Below are 10,978 nucleotides of genomic sequence, written 5' to 3' on the forward strand. Positions count from 1 at the left end.
TTTTTTTGGTGAGGGGGGTACTGGAGATCAAACTCAGGATCTTGCACTTGCAAGGCAGGCGGCAGAACCACTGAGCTAAATCCCACACTCAAGGTCATACTCTTAAGTGAAATAAATAGGACATACGTATAAATGCCGAATAGTTTGTCTGGTGTGAAAATCTTAAAGTGTAAATAAGGATCAAAATGTATAATTGATAACGTGAAATAGGAAGAAAAGGTCTACAGAAGTAGGGGAGGTGGGAAGGGTAGGGGAAAGGAAAGTAGGGGAAAAGAAAAAATATGAAAAAATGGAAACAAAGTTTTTGTCAATAGGGAAGGATGGAGGATGTGAAGGGGGGGCAGAGAATTGGGGAAAAATAAGAATCAAGATACATCATGTAAAGGTACAAGATCCCAATGATGAATATAACTGTATTGTATACTTAAATGTGTGCCAATAAACAATGAAAAAAGTAGGGGATGGGGAGGCTTGTTTCTGGGGCCTGCTGCTTTGCTGCTTCACTGCCTTATTGCCTCACCTGCCACAGACTGTTTCTCCTCTGCCGTGCCTTCTGACATGCCTCTTTTCCTCGAAGCCAGCCAACTCTGGACAGAAAACCTCTGCAAACTGTGAGGTATAATAAACCTTTGCCCTTTAACTTTGGGTGTTGGGTGTTTTGTTTCAGTAACAAGAAAGTGACCAAAACACCTCCTAAAGACATCCTAATTTCCCAAACCATCTCCACATTCTGCGCTCAGCTTTGTATTTCACAGGCTGACTGTAGAATTGTGTTTCAGTTAGGCTTGGCTAATTGGAGGCACCAGCAGGTGGCTAGAGATTGGAAACCAAGTGAGGCTGCATATTTGTTACTCTGGCTTTCTCTCTGTTGGGTTGCTTTTGGTTGGCTGCTCCAAAGACAACACTTTCTGGTACCTAATTTGCAGGTCATAACCTAGAAAATACTGTTACTACCTCTCTTTTCTGTCTGAAAAAAAAAACAAACCTAAAAACAGTTTGCCTTAATTTGTCAAGAACAGTAATATATCTTAATTTTCCTGCCTCAGGGTTAAATCAACTACCTTAATATGCTCTGAGGGAATCTTGTTTATATTGATAGTTTACAATCACAGTGGCCCATTATACTGATGACATTATGATAATTGGATCTAGTGATCAGGAAAAAGCAAACACTTTAGATCTGTTGGTAAAACACACCTATACCAAGAAACTGATAAAACCTCTAAAAGTCCTACATAGAGGAAGTTCCTCAGTGCCCAGTAGTCTGTGGGGATATAGGATCGTTCTCTTTTTTTTAACTTTAAAAAGTTTTGTCTTGTTTTGATTTTTTTTTTTTTTGAGACAGGATCTTCCTATGCAGTTTAGGCTGCCCTCAATCTCACTATGTATCCCACAGCTGGTCTTGAACTCATAGCAATCCTCCTGCTTTAGCCTTCCAAGTGCTAGGATTACAAGCATGTGCCACCACGGCCACCAGGGAGTGCGTCTTTCTAAAAGAGAGATGGTATCTGCTCCTTGCCTCACCTATCACATAGGAGGTACAAGGCTTAGTGATAGTTAAAATTTCACTAGCAATTTAAGCGCCCCCCACTTTTATTGGCTGCTGCTTTTACCTGACTCCTTGGTGCCTATATTATAAGACTACTAGTTCTGAGTGGACATAATGTATAAAGTGGCTCTGATATATGTCCAGGCTACATTACACACAGCCTGACCAGCAGATCCCATGGAACAGAAGAATCTGGCAATCAGAAGAGTAACAGGGTGTTCCTAACAAGGGCCAATATACCCAAGTAAAGCCATGACCTCTTCCACTGATGATTATTTTTCACGTTAAAAGCAGCACGAGGCTGTTAGAGAGACCTGATGGAGCCTGAATATCTGACTCTAAGTCAAAAATGGCCATTGAGACCTGGAGATGTTTAGCCATGTTCATTGTTAGTTATAAATGATATTTTAGGAGAGAAAAAGCAGTATCTTTTCCTAACCTGTCACAGAGTTCATGGCTGATACCTCTATAACAAAAGATAGATTAACAACAGAAAAGTAAAAACATTTATTGTCATACATAACACAGGAGTCCTCAGAAATAAAAACTCAAAGAAACCAGAAAAACTGTATTTTTATGGATAGTCACATAGCTATGATTGAAGGACAAAAAAGCATGATTTCATGGTAATACACTGAGGTGAGGGGGGACTTTTCAAGGCTTGTTGGATCAGACTCCTCTTGGCATCTCTTGCCATCATTCCTTTCCTCCAAAGATAGGGTAGCCTTGAAATAAGGATCTCAAGACCTCTTTTTCAGTGGAAAGTCAGGTAAGTTTTATGGCTGCTTCAGAGAAGGGGCAAAGGGCTTTTTACTTTCTATAACCTATTTCTGCTGTTACTTCAAATTTCTGGATGCTATATTTGGAGGAAGCATTTCCCACACTCCATCAATATACAGATAGTCCCCAATTTAAGATTGTCTAACTCACAATTTTTCAATTTTATGATTGTGTGAAAGTAACATGCATTCAATAGAAACCATACTTATAATTTGGAATCTAGATTTTCCCCCCAGGATTGCAATATGTGGCTTGAACTCTCTTACCTTGCTGGCAGTCGTAGTCAGTCCCATGATCAAAAGGGGAAACAACTCAAAGTTCTACAGTATGCTGTGTTGCTAAGCAGTGGTGCTTTTTCAGGATAGGTAGATTAAATGGGTGTCTACACATATTTGCAACTTTCTTTGGGTTTGTTGGGATTTAACCCCATTGTAAGTCAAGGAGCATCTGTGATGGAACCAAGCTCCGGCAGGTCTAGAAATAAACTTCAAGAGGAAGTGGTTTCATCCCATAGCATCTGTTCCTACTGCTTTGGTGCTCCTCTCTAAACACATACCTGTGGCTTTTTATGGAGCTCTCTGTAGTCAGTTAGCAGAGAAGGTAAAAGTGGATTAGGTTTATTAATGGATATGTGTAGTGTGATGGAACCAGCTAGAAATGTAGAGCTGCTAAACAACAGCCCCACTCAAAAATGGCCCGGAGATGGGTGGAAGACAATCTTCCCAGTGGACAGAGCTTCAGGCATTATGATTCCATACAGAATAAACCTGGCACAGGCTGCAAGGGGTAAGGCAAAAAGCAGGTCCTATATCATTTTGAGAGCTTTCTCCCATACCATCTTGCTCCACAATCACGATCTCAATCTCCACTGTGTGCTCTCATTCTAAACAGAACTGGGCAATTTCAACTCACCAGACCCCTTCTGAAGACAATACTGCTTTACCCACACACCTGAAAATTAAACATGATAGGCCATTATTAATTATTAATTTCTTTTACAGGTCTTTATCAGATTCGCAATCCATAGGAAACAGAGAGGACAGAGAAACATGTTAAAACACAGTGGAGAAAGCTAGGCATGGTGGCACACGCCTTTAATCCCTGCACTCAGGAGGCTGAGGTAGGAGGATTGCTGTGAGCATAAAACCAGCCTGGGCTATATAGTGAGCTCCAGGTCAGTCTCAACTACATAGTGAGACCCTGTTTCAAACAAACAAATAAACAAAAGAGTGAAGGGCCAGGATTTAGCCCAGTGGTTCCGGCACCTGCCTCACAAGTCCCGGTACCAAAAGAAAACACAGTGGAGTAAGAATCAGCAGAATCCAAACTATGGGGTACTTTATGGAATCAGCTGGTTTATTCCACAAATAAAGTACTAGAGAAGCATAAGTTTTGAAGAAATCTCTAGATGAAAAGAAATCTAAAAGACATTAAAATAGTCATGTGACCCTTACTTGAATCCTGAGTTTTAAAAGGTTATTAAAAAGTTATAAAATAATTGAAATGTGATTAGTAACTGGATGTTTGAAAATATTAAAAGATTGTTTTATGGGTTTTTTTGGGACAGGGTTTCACTGTGTAGTTCAGGCTGGACTTGAATTCACTATGTAGCCAGGCTGGCCTTGAATTCATGGTGATCCTCCTGCCTCAGCCTCCTGTGTGCAAAGATTACAGGCATGTGCCACTCTGCCAGGTTGCTGTTTATTTTTAAAGTGTTTTAACAATATTCTGGTTGCTTCAGAGATACATACTGAAATATTTATAGATGAAATGAGTTAGCTGGTGACTGAGGTTTCTTTGGAATAATTCAGAAGGAAAAAAGTAGATGCTGGCGTGGATGAAACAGGAACAAAAAAGTTTTCATAAAACTACTTATTTTTTTATTCTGGATAATTTTAACATACCATCTGACTGGCAAGTCACCTCTGATAAAACACAAACTGCAAATAGATTTTTATCCTTGTCTAGACTACTTAATTTTGCTCTCCTTTGCTATTGCCTACTTCCAAAAGAAGCAGCATGGTGTGAAATTTGTGGGAAGGATGTTATTCAGAGTTTAATTTTATTAGTTAGTAACCCACTGAAAATCCAGCAGAAAGAAAGCAGAAATTTCTAGGAGATGCTAAAAGTTACTGGAAATTGGAGAATCATATACATAATTTCTCTAAGATAGAATATTCAAATAGAAAAGTTGAAAACTGAATAAATGAATATGATTGAATGAATCAATGGTTGATTCAAGGCATATTAATGAATTGGAAATAATGGACAAGGTCACTTGGTAAATATTCCTTCAAGGAGTCATTAGCACATCTGCAAGATTTTTTAAAAAATTATACCTAGGTCTCAGTTAAATAAAATCAGAATCTTTGGGAGAAGAGCTTAGCCATATATTACACACACACACACACACACACACACACACACACACAATATATATAACCACCACAACAAAAACAAACAAAAAGAAAACTGGAACTCTTGCACATTGTTGATGAGAATATAAAACGGTGCTTGCTCATTGAACCACCAATTCAATTTCTAGATATATACCTGAAAGAATTGACAATAGGGCTGGGCATGCTGGCTCACACCTGTAATTCTAGCACTCTGAAGGCTGAAGCAGGAGGATCACTTTGAGTTCAAGGTTAGCCTGGGCTATATAGTGAGTTCGAGGCCAGCCAGGAATACATAGTGAGACTCTGCTTCAAACATAAAAACAAAAAATTATTTTTAGAAATATGCCTATTATTTGTATTAATTTATTAAATTTTTTTTCCTAAACAACATATCATTGATCAACAAAATAACTTATTCATAATTTTGTAGCCTCTGATAAATAAATACTGTTCAAGGTTAAGGATGCAAAGATGACTGGTAATGATTCAAAATATGTTGAGCCCACATTGCCTGTGCTGTTCCCTCACTCTTCTCTGGGAAGCCTCTTCTGACCTAGATTAAGTGTCATGCTGTTGATGATCTCAAGGTCTCTGCTGGGTCTTCACGGCACATTTAAAAATTACTGTTAAACACTTTTCTGACTTCTTGTTTAGGATCTAAGAGATATGGGTTATCTTGCTTCCTCCCTGAGTCTAATATTTCAGAGGTTTGTTCATGCTATACTATGTCTCAGTATTTCATTCCTTTTCACCGTCAGGTAATAATATACTATACAGATATACTACATTTAATTTATCCATTCATTAATTGATGCATATTTGAGCAAGTTTCCACTTTTTGGCTATTGTGAATACTGCTGTTCTTAAATTCACATAAAAAATCTTTCTGTAAGCACATTTTTTTCCTCCTGATAGCTAGGAGTGGAATTGTTGAGTCACATGCTAACTATGTTTAACCTTTTGAGCATTTGCTAGGGTATTTTGCAAAGTGGCTGCACTATTTTATATTTTTACTGGAAGCATTTTCTCCATTTTCCCACATCTTTGCAGTTTGATGTTTTTCCTTAGTACTCATAATTTCAGGAATATTTTTATGTATTCATTAGATATTTGTACATTTTCTTTCTAAAAATACCAATTCTTTTACCCATTTAAGAAAAATGAATCTTGTGTTAGGCACTTGTTCAATCCTCTGGATCACTAGACTAGATACATAAATAGACAGATTAGATAGGTGGACAGATAGTCTGAACTCTTAGAGTTTTTAATAGAAATTTAATAAATTTCTAATTAGATAATACATTATTTACAAATGTTTCTTCATTTTTGTAGGTTGTCTTTTCACAGTGTGTGTGTGTGTGTGTGTGTGTGTGTGTGTGTGTGTGTGTGTGTGTGTTTCAGTACTGGAAATAAATCCAGGGCTTTCTCACTGAGCTAACTTTCCAGCTCCCTCCCCTTTTTTAAGAGGAATAAAAGGATGTACAGGGCAGAATATTAGAAGTACACAGGCATAGTGATGCATGCCTATAATTCCAGCACTTTGGCAGCTGGGGTAGGAGGACTGCTGCAAGTTTGGGGCCAGCCTGGACTACATAGTGAGTTCAAGGACAGCCTGGACTACATAGTGAGATCCCATCTTAAAAAACAAAACAAAACAAAATAGTATACCCTCAAAGAAAGAAGAGTGTAGGCCCTCTAGAGAGAGGCACACTATTTTCTGAAACAGGTAACATTTCTGTTTCTCTTAAGGGTTGGTAATTTATGGAATTTGTGAGTCTATAGGAAGTTCTTAGTCCTGACTTATAGGAAAAAGAAAAAATGTTGGTCTATCCCACAGGAAAATATTGGCCTATTTTACAGACAAAAGTATGAGCCTTTGTTGTTATTTTCCTTTCTTTCTTTCTTTTTGGTACTGGGGATTGAACTCAAGACTTTGTGCTTTCGAGGCAGGCAGCGAAACCACTGAGCTAAATCCCTGCCCAGCATGTTGCTATCGTTTTTTTTTTTTTAAATGGATGATCTAAGCATTCTTTTCATTCTCTCAGTCTTTTCTTTTCTTTTTCTTTTCAGTTTTAATTGAATTTATTGGTACATTTTAGGGATACAGTACAGTTACATTCATTGTTGGGATCTTGTACCTCTACATGACAAGTCTTGATTCTCATTTTTCCCCTTACCTCTGCCCTCCCTTCACCCCCTCCTCCCCTCCCCATCTACAAACACTTTATTTTCATCTTTTCATTCTCTCACATTTTTTTCTTTTCCCTTTTTACTCTTCCCCTACCCATCCCACCTTCCCTACACCTTTAGCTCCTTTCTTCCCATTTCTAAATGTCAGTAATCTTATTAGGATCTTATGCATTGTTGCAGATTATTCACACCAGGGAAACTATTCGGTATTTACACATGTGTGACTTATTTATTTCACTTAGGAGTATATCTTCAATATGTATCCATTTTCCTATGAATGAATCTATTTTCTCGTTCTTTATGGCTGAGTAATATTCCATTTTATAGAAAAACCACAACTTCTTTATCCAGTTTCCAACAGATGGGCAAATAGGCTGTTTCCAAGATTTAGCTATTACAAACTGTGCTGCTATAAACATGGGTGCACATACTCTCAGTCTTTTCTTTTAAGATCAGGTTCCTGCTGTTAATTTATCGACTAAACTGATTTATAGACCTAGGGAATTCCTTAGGGATTTTTAGGTGTGCTGGGTCTGGAAGGAAAGAAATGTAAATTAAACATGAGAATACTGATTATGGATGGGCTTTGGTAACTTTGTGTACCACAAGTTGCTGTCTTCTTAAAGTACAATTAAAAAAATAATAATGATTTTTCCAGCTGGGTGTGGTGCTGTGCACCTATAATCCCAGCACTTGGGAGGCTAAGGCAAGTTTGAGGCCAGCCTGGGCTACACAGTGAGTTCAAGGCCAGCCTGAGCTACATAGCAAGACCCTGTTTCAAAACAAACAAACAAACAAAAAAAAAAAAAAACTAAAAGGAATTGAGCAGCCTTGCTCCACCAGGCTCTTCCACCATGATGTTCCTGACCTGGAGCTTGCTGTCATGGGCTGAACCTACTCACCTGGGGACCAAGTTCCGGCATGTGTGACAGGGTGTGCAGAGAAGGGGCTGAGCCTGCAGAGTCTCTGAGCAGCACGCTGTTTACCACTGCATTGATGATGCCTGCGGAGGCACTGATGTGCTTCAGATAAACTCGAAGAAGAGTGAGGAAAAGGAATCAAGAGCGGAAAAAAAAAAAAGAGGAAAAAGAAAGCATAAAGATTATCAACCCAACTATCTCCTGTCCATTCCCATCACCAACAAGAAGATTACAGGAGAAGTTAAGACCCTGAAAAATGCAGTAATACAAGATAAGTGACTGGCCAAAGCAGTGGTGGGTGATGGTTCCTTTCATATTACCCGGCTGGTGATACAGTTATTAAACGAAGATGAAGGGACCATTGGTGTGGATGCGCTTTTGGAATTGAAGCTGTGGGTAGATGTCCTCGAGGGCAGGCGTCTGACGTTGCCCTTCCAAGGGATTGGCACTTTCGGAAATCAGGTTGTCTTCCTGAAGCTGGTGAACAGAAAACACATTCCCCCTCTTTTGGAGACTACACAGACTGCAAACAGGATGTTTTAAGAAAAAGGCATCCTGGCCAGAGAAAACAAAAGTTTTAAGCCTCACCTGACCTATATGAAATTGTCCAAAGCGCCCTCTGGCTCTGAAAGCATGGAGTGAAAAAGACCCTGAGTGGTACGAAAAGCTTATCCACCACAGATTTGGAGAAGAAACATTACCACATGGATCTTTACCCCACGGAAACAAAAAAGCAAAGTGATGGTTTTTATCACTGAGTCTTCAATAGTGATTGGCAAGAAACCTTTTGGAACCCAAGACTTAATTAGCGAAGCTTTGGAACAAGGAAGGATGGGTCTGAAGTCCAAAGTGAAACAGATAAAGGAACTTTTATTAATGCCTGAGACTCAGGCCAGAATTAGGAGGGAGATTTTGAAGGAAGACTCATTAAAAACAGTAATCAAATTGATTTCAGTTCAACTTTGTCATAAACCTTTCCTAGCTATTATGGAAGCATAGTTTATAAAATTTCTTCAGCTTGTTAAATAGTTTGTTGGTAAACACCAAAGTGTTCAGACACTTTCCATATAACAGTAAACCAATATTGGGTGAGGAATTAATAATTTCTTGCCAAAGAAAACTGATTTTTGCCCTATTATTTTCTGAGCTTATCTTGTGTTTTAGGATATTTGTTTTGTAATAATGAGTCATTTTATAAAAATGAGTTTTTAATGAGCTGTTGTGAGATGTTCCTCAGGTCCTTGCAGATAAAATACACAAACTGTGAAAAATCATCTGCAGGCAAAAGTCAACAAAACCAACAACAGTATTTTAAGTGTCACTTGCCTCCTGTTGACAAGATTGTTATTAAATCAAAAGAAACATTAGGGTTAGGGATTTAGCTCAGTGGTTCCAGCATCTGCCTCGTAAGCACAAGGTCCCGAGTTCTATCCCTGATACCAAAAAAAAAAAAAAAAAAAAGAAAGAAATATCCAGGTGTGTCCACATTTAGTGTTACTTTTAATGAGAATTTGAATTTTTTGAACAATAATATTTGAATGAACATTTATAAATATAATTGCAATCACTGGTTAAGAATGTTTTATAATATCCATGTGTATTATTTCTTTGTCATTCTTTAATGAATAAATGTTATTTTCTACTTTTCTGAAGATAAACCCCAGGTCTTATGTATTGCTTGTATTTGAATTTGTTTGGACTGATTCATTTTTAAAGAGCATTCTTGAAAAATTTCTTCCCATGTGATAATTATTAGTAACAGCTTTTTCTGTATTCACTGTAAAATTGCTGCTACTAATAGATCATGATGGAGGGAGAAATGATTGGAAATCAAATATGTAATCATTCAAATATAAAATACAGTTTGCTCATGGATTTTAGCTATTTTTTCACTGAGTAAATTATACTACACTTATTTATAAATGAGTTTATGCATTTTCATGCCTCTTAATAGATGTTTTGTCCTCACAAGAGCAAGGATCCACGTTTGATTCCCAGTACCGAAAACAACAACAAAAAAACAAATAAATGTTTTGTTTCCCTAAAAAAAAAGCCTTATCCCCTTTCCACCCATCTTTATTTCTTCTATCTTACATCATTTCTTCCCATAAGATTTTGATTCCTATTCTTAAGGGATGCAGAGGGGCCAAAAATCTATATTCTTATAACTGCTTCAGGCTGAAGAGGGGCATTGACTCTGCCTAGCCAGGGATCGAAAGGCTCATCCTGACTGACCTAAGGGAGACACTAGAATCTGACATTGTACTAATTTGTGAAGTAGGTATTATAATGCAGAAAAGACATTTGGAGAGGATGAGCATCAGCCTGACATAGAATCCAGCCATTTTTTAAAGTCTGTCATTTTGAGACAGTGTCTCCTAAGCTGCAAAGTTGCCCAAGCTGGGTTTGAAGGTGTGATCCTCCTGCCTCAGCCTCCCAGAATGCTGGGATTACAGTTAATTTTTACAAAACAAGCAAGATTTTGTTACTCCTCTTCAAAAACTTCTATATTTATTATTTATTTTCTTCACTAGAATTTAAATGTCAAGAGCTTAGAGATTTCATTTATTCCCATGGATGGCCAGCAGTTGACCACTGCCAGGTGACCCATAGATATATACTTTTTTTTTTCCATGCAAAATTTTTTTTAGCAAAACATTTCTTGGTACATGTTAGATATACATAATAGCATTCATCATAGGAAATTTGCACCTAAACGTGTTGTATCCTGCTTCTTCTTTTTTCCCATTCTTCCCCTTCTCTGAAGCCCCCTCCCCTCCCTAGATACAAAAGCTTTGTTTCCATTTTCCTATTTTTACTTTTTTTCTTGTCCCTTCCCTCCTTTCTTCCTCCCCCCTTTCTTGCTCCCCTTCCCATTTGAACATAGATGTATACTTTATATCTGAGCACTGCTGGAGGAAACAAGTCAACTGGGAAAAAGACCAAGTCGGAGTCATTGGTCAATCTCATAAGGGCTATACACACTAATTCTTTGTAAGATTCTTCAACTTAACCATGAACAATAATTTTCTTAAGACTCCACTATAGCTATTAAAGTTACATGTATTAATACTAATCCAGTTGGGCCAGCTCCTCACTCCCTTCCATTTCCATCTCTCCCTCTGTCTTTCCAAATAGTT

At 37.9% G+C, this 10,978-nt stretch overlaps 1 pseudogene; it reads left to right on the plus strand.

The window, feature by feature from the left end:
* The first annotated feature begins 3,020 nt into the window (after nt 1–3,020).
* Nucleotides 3,021–8,809, plus strand: LOC104862180 (annotated as a pseudogene).
* The last annotated feature ends 2,169 nt before the right edge of the window (nt 8,810–10,978 follow it).

This window comes from Fukomys damarensis, unplaced genomic scaffold, assembly GCF_012274545.1.
Source record: "Fukomys damarensis isolate Sample0158 unplaced genomic scaffold, DMR_v1.0_HiC HiC_scaffold_38, whole genome shotgun sequence".
Taxonomy (NCBI): domain Eukaryota; kingdom Metazoa; phylum Chordata; class Mammalia; order Rodentia; family Bathyergidae; genus Fukomys; species Fukomys damarensis.